The following is a 17007-nucleotide window of genomic DNA, read 5'->3' as shown; positions in this document are numbered from 1 at the left end:
TATCGACTTGAGCTGGATTTGTAGAAACAAACAAACACGGAGGTGAGTTTATGAACTCATGGCTACACTCTATATTTCTACAATCATACTGTTTAAAAAGTATTTGTATGATATTTGGCAGAGAATTGAACTACAAACCATCATAACATTGAACCATAATTAACACTTTTGTCCAAAAAGAACATCTAAACAAACCAATGATTCACTTTCCTAGAATTCAGTGTTCGTCTTCCCTGCATGGAACTCATGGAACAACAATGTCTCCATGTGAACAGTAAAACTTTTAAATACAAATTAATGTTTCTTGAAGGATCTAAGTTGGTTTAACCGACAAGGTAAACCACGAGCAAACATCCAGAGAAGCTTGCTAATACTTTAAATACTCAGCAACTGAACAAATACACGCTCCACAAATAAACCAATAAGTATGTGAAACTGTTTTATCGGTAAAAAAACTGGTGAAAATTACACTTTTAAATATTATAATACAAGAAATGTATATTTATTTCCCCAGTACAGGCATACATTAGTATTCTCCTTTTTTTGTGACACATTTATGAGTAAGAAATAAAGTATCTTTATCGTAAATGACAATATGTACTTTATTTATGAGATATTTGATCAATTTATTTCAATACATTTGTTTCATGTTGTTTATAATCGAATTAGAAATATTAGGTTTTTTTATTAAATAATGTTTCTATTCTAATCTTTAAACGTATAAAGTGTTACAGGGTCGTACCTTTGAACTTACTGCTGCTAAAGTCGTAGCTAAGCTAGCGTCGTATCATTTAGTTCATATATTTATGTTAGAGCTAAAGTAGTAGCTAAGTTAGCAAGTGTAGCATTTAGTTCATATATTTATGTCAGAGGAACATGTTTTATTAGCGAGAGGTTTGAGTGGCGTCGTCTGTTACTTCTCTTAAAGAAACAGAGTCTTCGTAATAATTATGTCATCAATAAGAGGGGAAACTTTGGGATGGATACACAAAATTGAAATAATAAACAGATGATACTTTTATTTAGAAAACATAGCTTTAATAACATAGTTTTGCTAACAAGAGAAAATTTGCTTGAAAGAAAAACATTAAAATGAGGTTTAAATAAAAAAGAAAGAAAATAAACTGATAAAGTAAAACAACTCATTGTTAAAATATTTAGTATCATTGGATTTATGACTATAACTAAAATTAAAGCATTAAAATGAGACAAATTATTGTTGATTTTTTTGCTTACGTCTTCATAAAATTCTGTTTCGGCCGCGGAAATTAATATTTCAAATGTTGAAACTTTATTTTATTAGAATTGTTTTGATTTTAAAAGAAAATCTATTTAAAACATTCTGTATTGAAAGGCTTTGTTTTTTATTTTACAAATTAAAACACAGAGTTTGATATTCTAATTCCATCAAAAATAAAAATACATATCCTTCTCATGAAGTATAGAAAAAGAAAGGAGACTTGGATTGTGAAGAACTGGGTTCTTTTTGTGGCACCGAAATACTTCAGTGTTAAGTATCAAAACATGGTTTGTGTTTTCGGTAAACCAGAAGTCAATCATGTGATCAAGACCTGTGACAGTGATTGGATGAAATTTTTCAATTGAAGCTAAGATTTTCTATGTTGATATACATAAAAAAATACTTCTTTTTTTTTAAACACGTTTAATTGTTTATTGTTTTTGTTTTTACCAACTATGACTTAATTTTGCAATTTTACTGCAAGTATATACATCAATACTAATATATATATATATATATATATATATATGGGTATAAATACTTTCACTTTAATACCAGTTCTTGAATGATACTGTATTTTTTATTTTAATGTAAATGTTTACGTATCAAACTGAAGTATCTTCCAGGAACTGGTATCGAAGTGAAAGTATTGATACGTAACAGGATACAGGGGCAACTATACGATATATTGTAATATATTGCGATACTGTAGGAACAAAATATTCATGCTTTATTTTAAATGTAATAGTTTGAAATCTTTCCCAAAAAACAATGAATTGAAAACAAAGGATATATTTGTATTTTACCAGAGAAGAAATACAAAAGTGAATATTTGTTATTGTTCATCATATATTGATACAGTATCACGAATAAAAATAGTAACAATATTTGTCTTACAACCATCGACAGTTAAACACAACGTGAAACTCGGTGTTGCATGACTTGCACTTTCTCACTTCCAAAACAAGCCGAGGACGAGAAGAAGAAGAAGAAGAAGAAGAAGAAGAAGAAGAAGAAGAAGAAGAAGAAAAAGAAGAAGCCAGACGGAGGACGAGATGAGAAGGAAATACTTGAGGAGAGAAAATGAGCAGCGACGACAATAGTAGGAGAAAGTAGGGCAGCAGCGACAGATGACATAATGTAACACACATGTACGCACACACACACACACACACACACACACACACACACACACACACACACACCCGTGAGAAGTGTACTCACCGCCAACATCAAGTATTCTCGCTCTCAAGCTCCGGCTTGTGCCGCTGATCCCGAGAAGATTCATCTCAAAGTGTCTTTTCTCCAAACTCACAACAAACACATCCTCCTTGACAACCAGGTTCATCACGCACACACACACACACACACACACACACACATGTAGAGACACACACCAGCACACGCCCACAGGGAGGGAGTCCCGCATGCAGCGTCTATTATGCAAGCGTCTGAATGGAAGCCAGCAGCGCTCTCACACTGTCCTCCACACACACACACACACACACACACACACACACATTCGCACACACACACTTTGTACGGCCAACCTCATCAGGTATTCATTCAAAAAACACACACTCGCCAGCTGGCGGCGTGCCACGCTTACGAGCAGGAGAGAGAGAGTGATGGAGGGAGAGAGTGAGAGATTAGAGGAAAACACTGAGGAGGGAAAGTAACAAATACAAACGTGGGATTCAGAGTTTTTCTGCGGAGTCAGCAGGTCATGTGACTGAGGCTGGTTCAGACCCCGGAACACTTGGATTCTCAGGGGCCACGTTAGAGACCGTGAGCGTCACGAGGGGTCGTCGAGTCGACGCCCCAAAAAAAATGGAGGATGTCATTTAAATAAACGATATAATGTTATAATGTTATAATGTAATAATGTTATAATGTTAGGAACTTCATGTCAATACTTCGAGGGACAAATGTAACACATGTTTATTAATAGACATAAATAAAAAGACATGATTTTCTAAAAAAGTAAAAGTGTCTGTGGCTTTTAGAGACAATAATACATGTTTAATGTATATTTATATAAATTGATCTTTAAATACAGTACTTGATTTCATGGAGTTTTTGACTTAGTTGAACAAAATACTTCTTTGACTTAAACATGTTATAGAAGAATAGTCAATAATCTGTTGATACGACAAGTATATACGTGTAGTATTGTTGTGTACTTGACTCTGGTGTTGTGATAGTGTAGTAACAAGTATATATATGTAGTATTGTCCAGTACTTGACTATGGTGTTGTGATACTGTAGTAACAAGTATATATGTGTAGTATTGTCCAGTACTTGACTCTGGTGTTGTGATAGTGTAGTAACAAGTATATATATGTAGTATTGTCCAGTACTTGACTATGGTGTTGTGATACTGTAGTAACAAGTATATATGTGTAGTATTGTCCAGTACTTGACTCTGGTGTTGTGATAGTGTAGTAACAAGTATATACGTGTAGTATTGTCGAGTACTTGACTCTGGTGTTGTGATAGTGTAGTAACAAGTATATATGTGTAGTATTGTCCAGTACTTGACTCTGGTGTTGTGATAGTGTAGTAACAAGTATATATGTGTAGTATTGTCGAGTACTTGACTATGGTGTTGTGATACTGTAGTAACAAGTATATAGGTGTAGTATTGTCCAGTACTTGACTCTGGTGTTGTGATAGTGTAGTAACAAGTATATATATGTAGTATTGTCCAGTACTTGACTATGGTGTTGTGATACTGTAGTAACAAGTATATATGTGTAGTATTGTCCAGTACTTGACTCTGGTGTTGTGATAGTGTAGTAACAAGTATATATGTGTAGTATTGTCCAGTACTTGACTCTGGTGTTGTGATAGTGTAGTAACAAGTATATACGTGTAGTATTGTCGAGTACTTGACTCTGGTGTTGTGATAGTGTAGTAACAAGTATATATGTGTAGTATTGTCCAGTACTTGACTCTGGTGTTGTGATAGTGTAGTAACAAGTATATACGTGTAGTATTGTCGAGTACTTGACTATGGTGTTGTGATACTGTAGTAACAAGTATATAGGTGTAGTATTGTCCAGTACTTGACTCTGGTGTTGTGATACTGTAGTAACAAGTATATATGTGTAGTATTGTCCAGTACTTGACTCTGGTGTTGTGATAGTGTAGTAACAAGTATTTATATGTAGTATTGTCCAGTACTTGACTCTGGTGTTGTGATAGTGTAGTAACAAGTATATATGTGTAGTATTGTCCAGTACTTGACTCTGGTGTTGTGATACTGTAGTAACAAGTATATATGTGTAGTATTGTCCAGTACTTGACTCTGGTGTTGTGATAGTGTAGTAACAAGTATATATGTGTAGTATTGTCCAGTACTTGACTCTGGTGTTGTGATACTGTAGTAACAAGTATATATGTGTAGTATTGTCCAGTACTTGACTCTGGTGTTGTGATAGTGTAGTAACAAGTATATATATGTAGTATTGTCCAGTACTTGACTATGGTGTTGTGATACTGTAGAAACAAGTATATATGTGTAGTATTGTCCAGTACTTGACTCTGGTGTTGTGATAGTGTAGTAACAAGTATATATGTGTAGTATTGTCCAGTACTTGACTCTGGTGTTGTGATAGTGTAGTAACAAGTATATACGTGTAGTATTGTCGAGTACTTGACTCTGGTGTTGTGATAGTGTAGTAACAAGTATATATGTGTAGTATTGTCCAGTACTTGACTCTGGTGTTGTGATAGTGTAGTAACAAGTATATACGTGTAGTATTGTGGAGTACTTGACTATGGTGTTGTGATACTGTAGTAACAAGTATATATGTGTAGTATTGTCCAGTACTTGACTCTGGTGTTGTGATACTGTAGTAACAAGTATATATGTGTAGTATTGTCCAGTACTTGACTCTGGTGTTGTGATAGTGTAGTAACAAGTATTTATATGTAGTATTGTCCAGTACTTGACTCTGGTGTTGTGATAGTGTAGTAACAAGTATATATGTGTAGTATTGTCCAGTACTTGACTCTGGTGTTGTGATACTGTAGTAACAAGTATATATGTGTAGTATTGTCCAGTACTTGACTCTGGTGTTGTGATAGTGTAGTAACAAGTATATATGTGTAGTATTGTCCAGTACTTGACTCTGGTGTTGTGATACTGTAGTAACAAGTATATATGTGTAGTATTGTCCAGTACTTGACTCTGGTGTTGTGATAGTGTAGTAACAAGTATTTATATGTAGTATTGTCCAGTACTTGACTCTGGTGTTGTGATAGTGTAGTAACAAGTATATATGTGTAGTATTGTCCAGTACTTGACTCTGGTGTTGTGATACTGTAGTAACAAGTATATATGTGTAGTATTGTCCAGTACTTGACTCTGGTGTTGTGATAGTGTAGTAACGAGTATATATGTGTAGTATTGTGGAGTACTTGACTCTGGTGTTGTGATAGTGTAGTAACAAGTATTTATATGTAGTATTGTCCAGTACTTGACTCTGGTGTTGTAGTATTTACAGACAACATGACTCTTGACGAAGTCGTAACTGCTTTCATTTGTTTTCAAACCAAAATATGTCCAAACATCAGCTTTAAAATCTGCGTGAGTTACTGTATCCTCTCGTCCTCAGTCATCGCCGGAATTTCTTTCTTTCTTCATCTAAAAACAACAACTTCTTCTTTAAATAAGATTAAAACACGAAGGTTCCTGAACATCTAAAAACAACAACTTCTTCTTTAAATAAGATTAAAACACGAAGGTTCCTGAACATCTAAAAACAACAACTTCTTCTTTAAATAAGATTAAAACACGAAGGTCCTGAACATCTAAAAACAACAACTTCTTCTTAAATAAGATTAAAACACAAAGGTTCCTGAACATCTAAAAACAACAACTTCTTCTTAAATAAGATTAAAACACGAAGGTCCTGAACATCTAAAAACAACAACTTCTTCTTTAAATAAGATTAAAACACGAAGGTCCTGAACATCTAAAAACAACAACTTCTTCTTTAAATAAGATTAAAACACGAAGTTCCTGAACATCTAAAAACAACAACTTCTTCTTTAAATAAGATTAAAACACGAAGGTTCCTGAACATCTAAAAACAACAACTTCTTCTTTAAATAAGATTAAAACACGAAGGTCCTGAACATCTAAAAACAACAACTTCTTCTTTAAATAAGATTAAAACACGAAGGTTCCTGAACATCTAAAAACAACAACTTCTTCTTTAAATAAGATTAAAACACGAAGGTCCTGAACATCTAAAAACAACAACAACTTCTTTAAATAAGATTAAAACACGAAGGTCCTGAACATCTAAAAACAACAACTTCTTCTTTAAATAAGATTAAAACACGAAGGTCCTGAACATCTAAAAACAACAACTTCTTCTTTAAATAAGATTAAAACACGAAGGTCATGAACATCTAAAAACAACAACTTCTTCTTTAAATAAGATTAAAACACGAAGGTCCTGAACATCTAAAAACAACAACTTCTTCTTTAAATAAGATTAAAACACGAAGGTCTTGAACATCTAAAAACAACAACTTCTTCTTTAAATAAGATTTGAACACGAAGGTTCCTGAACATCTAAAAACAACAACTTCTTCTTTAAATAAGATTAAAACACGAAGGTCTTGAACATCTAAAAACAACAACTTCTTCTTAAATAAGATTAAAACACGAAGGTTCCTAAACATCTAAAAACTACAACTTCTTCTTAAATAAGATTAAAACACGAAGGTTCCTAAACATCTAAAAACAACAACTTCTTCTTTAAATAAGATTAAAACACGAAGGTCCTGAACATCTAAAAACAACAACTTCTTCTTTAAATAAGATTAAAACACGAAGGTCTTGAACATCTAAAAACAACAACTTCTTCTTTAAATAAGATTTGAACACGAAGGTTCCTGAACATCTAAAAACAACAACTTCTTCTTTAAATAAGATTAAAACACGAAGGTCCTGAACATCTAAAAACAACAACTTCTTCTTTAAATAAGATTAAAACACGAAGGTTCATTCATTCAAGTTGCAGTGCCTCACATTCACCAGCAGATGTCGCGACCCGTGCTCGGCCTGTCAAGTTGACCCAGTTATGAGCGTTTGAAACACATCACAGCGCGCGAGACGAGAAGAACATTTGAGTCCAGAAATGACACGATTCTCTCCAAACACACTTCCTGTTTGTGTTGGATGCACTTCCTGTCACGTGATGATACAAATGAGTGCAGCACATGGAAGAAGAACATTTGAAAAAAAAAGATTTGATAGAAAGAATCCAACATCAGATTGATTGACATGAGGTTCTGAACACATGTTTGAGTGACACCTGAACTGATCTGAAGGAACTTCGATCAACTTCATCTCGTATGTTGTCGAGATCAAGATAAAGACTCGAACGAGTCGTGGAGTTAAGATGAAGAAAGATGAAAATAAAGAGATTTAATATTAATTTAATATTAATAATGGTTTATACTCTGACTGACTGACAAATCAAAACTAAGAAGGCTGGAATAAAAACAAACATAAATATTAAATACTATATACATATATATATATATATGATATTATATGATACTAAACAATAAAAAAAAACACTTTTGAAGACAAAAAACAACAAAACTTGCCATTTAGGTTACACACCTGGGATTTATAGACACATTCTTCAGAGGGATTTATGAAGTATATATAATATAATATAATATAATATAATATAATATAATATAATATAATATAATATAATATAGTATCATATAATCATTAAAGTACATAATTCAGATCTTAATTTTTTATTATTTCAACTATAATCAAACAATTTTCATGAAAAAAGTACAAATTGTGTTGTTAAAAATGTATATTGTAAGTCACATAAAACTATTTGAACTGAGATATTTGTATAGTAAGATTTAAAAATATATACTTTTTACTTCTGTAGTTGTTACTTGTGTGTAAAGATCAAATGAATTGTGATTTTATTTCTTTAAAAGTTGTGTTTCATACACAACATGATTCAACTTCCTGTCGACTGCTGCCAACGTCCCATTCACAAACCCACTAATCCACACACACACACACACACACACTCCGATCCTGGCTTACACAGTTCGAGTGTGTGTGTGTGTGTGTGTCAGTGAGTGCACACGCATGTGTGTGCTTGTGTGTAGTTCAGGGAGTGCGTGGAATGGACGGACAAATCACTGCTAAGCTCCTTCATCGCAGTTTAATCCATGGAGTGCAAACACAGACGCACAACTCTCACTGGTATTGACACCACAACAGACACAACTTCAAAGTGTTCTGGTTCAGCTCACATGTTTTCAATCACTGACGTCGAGTATTTGACTTCAAATAAAACTGTCGATTTCATCGATAAAAAGATCGACCAATAAAAAACACTATAAAGCAACTCGTTGTGTTGCAGGTGTGTAGTGTAGCTCGACTATTACACACACAATAATGTGTTTTTGTTGCATCAAGGGACGACAACAACTGTTGATCTCCAAAGACATATAAACATTCAAATAGCCTGAATAAGTATTTCATGTCAATCGTCCAATCATAGCAGAGGATACAGTGAGTCTGGTTCTGCTCGAGGTTTCTGCCGGTAAATAGGACCAATTATGAGGCTAATTAGAAACTTTATACTCATGTATGACAACTCATAAGATTACATTATAAATCCGTGTGTTCATAATGTTTTATAAGCAATTACTGAGAGGATTTCACATGCTAGCATTAGCACCGGTCCTAGCATAGAATGCTAAAGGAAATTACGCATCTTTGCACTTCTAATCAGCTAACTGCTAATGCTAGCAATAGTCCGATGCTAGGACTATTACATATAGATATATGACAATACTTTGTCAACATATTTGTAATAGTCAAAGTATTTGCTGAAACATGAAAAATGTAGTAGAAATGTTGTCGAGGTAGAGTAAGTAGATACGCTAGCATTGGCACCGGTCCTAGCATAGAATGCTAAAGGAAATGACGCGTCTTTACACTTCTAATCAGATCATTTATTAAGTTATAAATGCAGTATTGTCAACCTATATGTAATAGTCAAAGTATTCGCAGTAATGTACCAAGTATGTCATAGAATGTTATCAAAGTAGAGTAAGTAGATATGCTAGCATTAGCAATAAGCCTAGCATAAAATGCTAAAGGAAATGACACATCTTTACACTTCTCATCAGCTAATTTAGTAATTTATAAACAAAGTATTGTCAAACTATATGTTATAGTCAAAGTATTAGCGGAAAAATGAAAGGAATGTATTAGCAAAGTGATCAAAGTAGATATAGATATATACTAGCATTAGCAATACTCCTAGCATAGAATGCTAAAGGCCGCCATGTTTAAAAAAAAAGAGTGAGATTTTGGTTTCGTAAAAAGCTCACTTATTCTCAACCGAAAAAAAAATATATACTCTTTGCGGACAGAAAAAACTATTTAAGCTAGCGTTAGCATTAAATTAGCGTTAGCATTGAGATAGCATACTTTTGTTTTGACAATTTTTTAAATGTCTCTGGTTGAATGAGTCTCTTCGGTCCAAGTACAATCTGGTAATAATACATTATTTCAGGGATAATGAAGTAGTAGTAGAAGTAGTTTGTACTCATAGAAGTACTTTTTTGTATATTTTTTAACATGTTATTAATCATTCGCAACAAAGTCATTCTCGATGATACGTGTGTTGTGCAGGCGAGCCAGGGTTTGGTCTGTAACGTGGACAGGAAGTGAGCGTCCTGGTTCCGAGCAGAACATGTTCCACCTTTTTTTCAAAACATAATCGTCGTGCGGCGCTCGTGCTCGCATTCATCGGCGCCGCCGCGACCCGGCGTGGTCCATTAGCCGCCGCGACCCGGCGTGGTCCATTAGCCGCCGCCGCCGCCGCGACGCAACCAGAGGGAGCGACAATCACAACACGCGCCGCAGGTGTCTGCGCCGCCGTGGAGCCCCTCGACGAGCACAATGGGGTCCATTAGACTCGTGGCGTGACGAGCGATTACAGGCGAGTCGTTCTTTAACCACCAGGTTCATTATTACGTGTTCGACCGGAGGCTTCTGGAGGAAATTGATCACGTCAAGAAATATCATTTAAAAAGAACAAAGATTTAAAACGCTGTAAAAACTGTGATCAGGATTTAGTCATTTTTACGAGGTTTAGTATGAATAATACAAAATACTGTGTGTAGTTTTTAATCACACGATTCATTCATTAGTTGTATCTTATTAAGTTATTTTCTTTTTAAATAAACTCAACTGAAAATCACTGAGTAAAATTAAAATTATATTCTTTCAGGAATTTAAAAGAGCAGAAGATTTATGATAAATATTATTATTAATTGTTCTATATTATTAAATGGTTTAAATTCATGTGATACAAACAATTTTCAAATATAATCAAACAATTTTCAATTATAATCAAACAATTTTCAACTATAATCAAACAATTTAAACTATAATCAAACAATTTCCAATTATAATCAAACAATTTTCAACTGTAATCAAACAATTTTCAACTATAATCAAACAATTTCCAATTATAATCAAACAATTTTCAACTGTAATCAAACAATTTTCAACTATAATCAAACAATTTTCAACAATAATCAAACAATTTCCAATTATAATCAAACAATTTTCAACTATAATCAAACAATTTTCAACTGTAATCAAACAATTTTCAACTATAATCAAACAATTTTCAACTATAATCAAACAATTTTCAACTATAAACAAACAATTTTCAACTATAATCAAACAATTTTCAACAATAATCGAACAATTTTCAATTATAATCAAACAATTTTCAACTATAATCAAACAATTTCCAATTATAATCAAACAATTTTCAACTATAATCAAACAATTTTCAACTGTAATCAAACAATTTTCAACTATAATCAAACAATTTCCAATTATAATCAAACAATTTTCAACTATAATCAAACAATTTTCAACTGTAATCAAACAATTTTCAACTATAATCAAACAATTTTCAACTATAATCAAACAATTTTCAACTATAAACAAACAATTTTCAACTATAATCAAACAATTTTCAACTTTAAACAAACAATTTTCAATTATAATCAAACAATTTTCAACTATAATCAAACAATTTCCAATTATAATCAAACAATTCTCAACTATAATCAAACAATTTTCAACTATAATCAAACAATTTTTAACTATAATCAAACAATTTTCAACTATAAACAAACAATTTTCAACTATAATCAAACAATTTTCAACAATAATCAAACAATTTTCAACTATAATCAATCAATTTTCAACTATAATCAAACAATTTCAACTATAATCAAACAATTTCAACTATAATGTCTCTTTTTTAAACTAAACAAACAATTTGCAACTATTTTTAAATTAAAATCTTGTGTGTTACGTTGTTTAATTATTTTTAATGCTGACTTTAAAAATATAACGGGTTTAAATAAAGTAACACATAACTACAGCTTCATATCGAACGTCGAATTCAAACATTATTTTCAAAAGTAGTTTTCTCACCTCATTGGCCACAGCGCCACCTGCTGTCAGCGCATGGTGCAGCTTTAAGACAGTTCCAGACGATCCCAGAGACTTGTGTGTTGACTGGAAACTCCCTAGAAGAGAAGAACCACAGTTGAAATATCAACTATAATCAAACAATTTTCAACTAGAATCAAACAATTTTCAACTATAATCAAACAATTTTCAACTAGAATCAAACAATGTTTAACTATAATCAAACAATTTTCAACTATAATCAAACAATTTTCAACTATAATCAAACAATTTTCAACTGTAATCAAACAATTTTCAACTATAATCAAACAATTTTCAACTATAATCAAACAATTTTCAACTGTAATCAAACAATTTTCAACTATAATCAAACAATTTTCAACTAGAATCAAACAATTTTCAACTATAATCAAACAATTTTCAACTATAATCAAACAATTTTCAACTATAATCAAACAATTTTCAACTGTAATCAAACAATTTTCAACTAGAATCAAACAATTTTCAACTATAATCAAACAATTTTCAACTGTAATCAAACAATTTTCAACTATAATCAAACAATTTTCAACTATAATCAAACAATTTTCAACTATAATCAAACAATTTTCAACTATAATCAAACAATTTTTAACTATAATCAAACAATTTTCAACTGTAATCAAACAATTTTCAACTATAAACAAACAATTTTCAACTATAATCAAACAATTTTCAACTATAAACAAACAATTTTCAACTATAATCAAACAATTTTCAACTGTAATCAAACAATTTTCAACTATAAACAAACAATTTTCAACTATAATCAAACAATTTTCAACTGTAATCAAACAATTTTCAACTATAATCAAACAATTTTCAACTGTAATCAAACAATTTTCAACTATAAACAAACAATTTTCAACTATAATCAAACAATTTTCAACTATAAACAAACAATTTTCAACTGTAATCAAACAATTTTCAACTATAAACAAACAATTTTCAACTGTAATCAAACAATTTTCAACTATAATCAAACAATTTCCAACTATAATCAAACAATAATCAAACAATTTTCAACTATAATCACATAATTTTCAACTATATTCAAACAATTTTCAACTATAAACAAACAATTTTCAACTATAAACAAACAATTTTCAATTATAATCAAACAATTTTCAACTGTAATCAAACAATTTTCAACTATAAACAAACAATTTTCAACTATAATCAAACAATTTTCAACTGTAATCAAACAATTTTCAACTATAATCAAACAATTTTCAACTGTAATCAAACAATTTTCAACTATAAACAAACAATTTTCAACTATAATCAAACAATTTTCAACTATAAACAAACAATTTTCAACTGTAATCAAACAATTTTCAACTATAAACAAACAATTTTCAACTGTAATCAAACAATTTTCAACTATAATCAAACAATTTCCAACTATAATCAAACAATAATCAAACAATTTTCAACTATAATCACATAATTTTCAACTATATTCAAACAATTTTCAACTATAAACAAACAATTTTCAACTATAATCAAACAATTTTCAACTATAAACAAACAATTTTCAACTATAATCAAACAATTTTCAACTATAATCAAACAATTTTCAACTGTAATCAAACAATTTTCAACTATAAACAAACAATTTTCAACTATAATCAAACAATTTTCAACTATAAACAAACAATTTTCAACTGTAATCAAACAATTTTCAACTATAAACAAACAATTTTCAACTGTAATCAAACAATTTTCAACTATAATCAAACAATTTCCAACTATAATCAAACAATAATCAAACAATTTTCAACTATAATCACATAATTTTCAACTATATTCAAACAATTTTCAACTATAAACAAACAATTTTCAACTATAATCAAACAATTTTCATCAATAATCAAACAATTTTCAACTATAATCAAACAATTTTCAACTATAATCAAACAATTTTCAACTATAATCAAACAATTTTCAACTATAATCAAACAATTTTCAACTATAATCAAACTATTTTCAACTATAATCAATCAAACAAATAAAGTGTGTCGACGTGTGTGTAGTCTAGTAAGTAGACTATTGTGTAGACGTGTGTATAGACGTGTGTGTACAGGTGTGAAGACAAGTGTGTAGACATGTGCGTAGGTGTGTGAAAAGGTGTGAATATGTGTGTGTAAAGATGTGTAGAAGCATGTGTAGAGGTTTGTAGACGAGTGTGTAGGTGTGTAGACGTGTGTGTAGACATGTGTGTAGAGGTGTGTATATGTGTGTTTAAAGATGTGTAGAGGTATGTAGACGAGTGTGTAGGTGTGTAGACGAGTGTGTAGGTGTGTAGATGCGTGTGTAGGTGTGTAGACGCGTGTGTTAAGGTGTGTAGACGTGTGTGTAGACATGTGTGTAGAGGTGTGTATATGTGTGTTTAAAGATGTGTAGAGGTTGGTAGACGTGTGTGTAGGTGTGTAGACGAGTGTGTTAAGGTCTGTAGACGTGTGTAGAAGTGTGTGTAGACGTGTGTGTGGGTTGTCAAACATCCTCGTGACCCACTTCCTCACAGAGAAGGTGTGAAGTGTGTGGAGACAGCGAGTCTGAGTGTAACACAACAGTAACACAACAGTCGCACACGAAGCACCGACGGAGGAGACGACAAGATGAACGACAAACACGGTCGTTGTGCGTCCATCCGAGGACACACCTGAGGTCAGAGGTCACGGAAGACTTGAAGAAACGGTGAAAAAGGAAGACGTTGAGGAGTAAAGGGCATGAAAGTGAAGACGGAGGAGAAGAAACAGATGGAGCAGCAGATGGAGGAGAAGAAGATAGAAAGTCAAGGACAATCTTGGCTCCGTCAGCAGGACACAGCAGGACGTCCACGTTGGCAGGAGCTGAGAAAATGGACGTCACTGGAGACCAAATGTTTTTATCTACAACAATAAAAGCTTTTATGGGAGAAAATGTTTCCGACAAAACATCAACTCGAGACTGGTGCGCTAATGCCTACATAAAAAGGTGAATACAATGAAATAAGTCATTAAGAAACCATGAAATCCCACGGATTACTGAGGACAAGGGGATACAGTTTTTTCATGATACTGTATCGATAACCGACAGAACTGTGTCGTTTTTTTAGTAGTTAGGACTTCGTCAAGAGTCATGTGGTCTTTAAATACTACAACACCAGAGTCAAGTACTGGACAATAATACACATATATACTTGTTACTACACTATCACAACACCAGAGTCAAGTACTCCACAATACTACACATATATACTTGTTACTACACTATCACAACACCAGAGTCAAGTACTCCACAATACTACACATATATACTTGTTACTACAGTATCACAACACCAGAGTCAAGTACTGGACAATAATACACATATATACTTGTTACTACACTATCACAACACCAGAGTCAAGTACTCCACAATACTACACATATATACTTGTTACTACACTATCACAACACCAGAGTCAAGTACTCCACAATACTACACAAATATACTTGTTACTACACTATCACAACACCAGAGTCAAGTACTCAACAATACTACACATATATACTTGTTACTACACATATATACTTGTTACTAAACTATCACAACACCAGAGTCAAGTACTCCACAATACTACACATATATACTTGTTACTACACTATCACAACACCAGAGTCAAGTACTCCACAATACTACACATATATACTTGTTACTACACTATCACAACACCAGAGTCAAGTACTCAACAATACTACACATATATACTTGTTACTACACATATATACTTGTTACTAAACTATCACAACACCAGAGTCAAGTACTCGACAATAATACACATATATACTTGTTACTACACTATCACAACACCAGAGTCAAGTACTCGACAATACTACACATATATACTTGTTACTACACTATCACAACACCAGAGTCAAGTACTCGACAATACTACACATATATACTTGTTACTACACTATCACAACACCAGAGTCAAGTACTGGACAATACTACACATATATACTTGTTACTACACTATCACAACACCAGAGTCAAGTACTCCACAATACTACACATATATACTTGTTACTACACTATCACAACACCAGAGTCAAGTACTGGACAATACTACACATATATACTTGTTACTACACTATCACAACACCAGAGTCAAGTACTCCACAATACTACACATATATACTTGTTACTACACTATCACAACACCAGAGTCAAGTACTGGACAATACTACACATATATACTTGTTACTACACTATCACAACACCAGAGTCAAGTACTCCACAATACTACACATATATACTTGTTACTACACTATCACAACACCAGAGTCAAGTACTGGACAATACTACACATATATACTTGTTACTACACTATCACAACACCAGAGTCAAGTACTCCACAATACTACGCATATATACTTGTTCTAATTATATTAACGAGTATAAATTTGAATCCAGCAAACACACGTTCAGCTAACGTTGTCATCAGGCTCTCAGCAACCATTGAAAAAATCAAATAAATACATATTTAAAATATATATAAATATATTAATATTTAAGAAAATAAAAATGAAATCGTTGTACGTCTTAATTCATTCTTCCCAGACAGGTGGTCATAATGTTCCGACACGTCGTCCAACAATGACACGGATGGATTCGACACACTCTGAGAAAATACTTTGTGAGCTGACGTAGTGTCTCACAGCTGTGTGTGTGTGTGTGTGTGTGTGTGTGTGTGTGTGTGTGTGTGTGTGTGTGTGTGTGTGTGTGTGTGTGTGTGTGTGTGTGTGTGTGTGTGTGTGTGTGTGTGTGTGTGTGAGTGTGTGTGTGTGTGTGTGTGTGTGTGTGTGTGTGTGTGAGAGTGTGTTACTTCAGAGGGAAATACCTTCCTCCACCACAAGCCCAACTTTCCTGGACCAACATAACTGAAATACCAAGAGAGAAGAATCATCGTCTGAAAGTTCAAGAGGAAGCAGAAGAACGTTAGTCGTGTGGAGTAAACACACATTCCTGCAGAGTGGAATTCTCTCTCTCACACACACACACACACACACACACACACGCTAACACACACACACACACACACACACACACACTAACACACACACACACACATTTTAAACACTCTTTTAATCTACTTTTCAAAAGCTACACAATGTGACCCCGTGTCGTGTCTCTGTGCGTGTGTAGTTGTAAGTGTAGTAGT

The 17007-nt window shown here is 32.8% G+C and overlaps 1 protein-coding gene across 1 annotated transcript in view; it reads right to left on the bottom strand.

Moving 5' to 3' along the window:
* The window catches only part of atxn1a (ataxin 1a), a 122579-nt gene that overhangs the window by 18092 nt on the left and 87480 nt on the right, over window positions 1–17007 (bottom strand). The window contains exon 3 of the mRNA XM_087786305.1: window positions 11781–11875. The gene's annotated coding sequence lies outside the window, so the exon portion shown is untranslated. The remainder of the gene's footprint in view (window positions 1–11780; window positions 11876–17007) is intronic.

The sequence above is a fragment of the Callionymus lyra genome, chromosome 3 (genome assembly GCF_982586985.1).
Source record: "Callionymus lyra chromosome 3, fCalLyr1.hap1.1, whole genome shotgun sequence".
NCBI lineage: Eukaryota > Metazoa > Chordata > Actinopteri > Syngnathiformes > Callionymidae > Callionymus > Callionymus lyra.
This window is presented reverse-complemented; position numbering and strand designations above follow the sequence as displayed.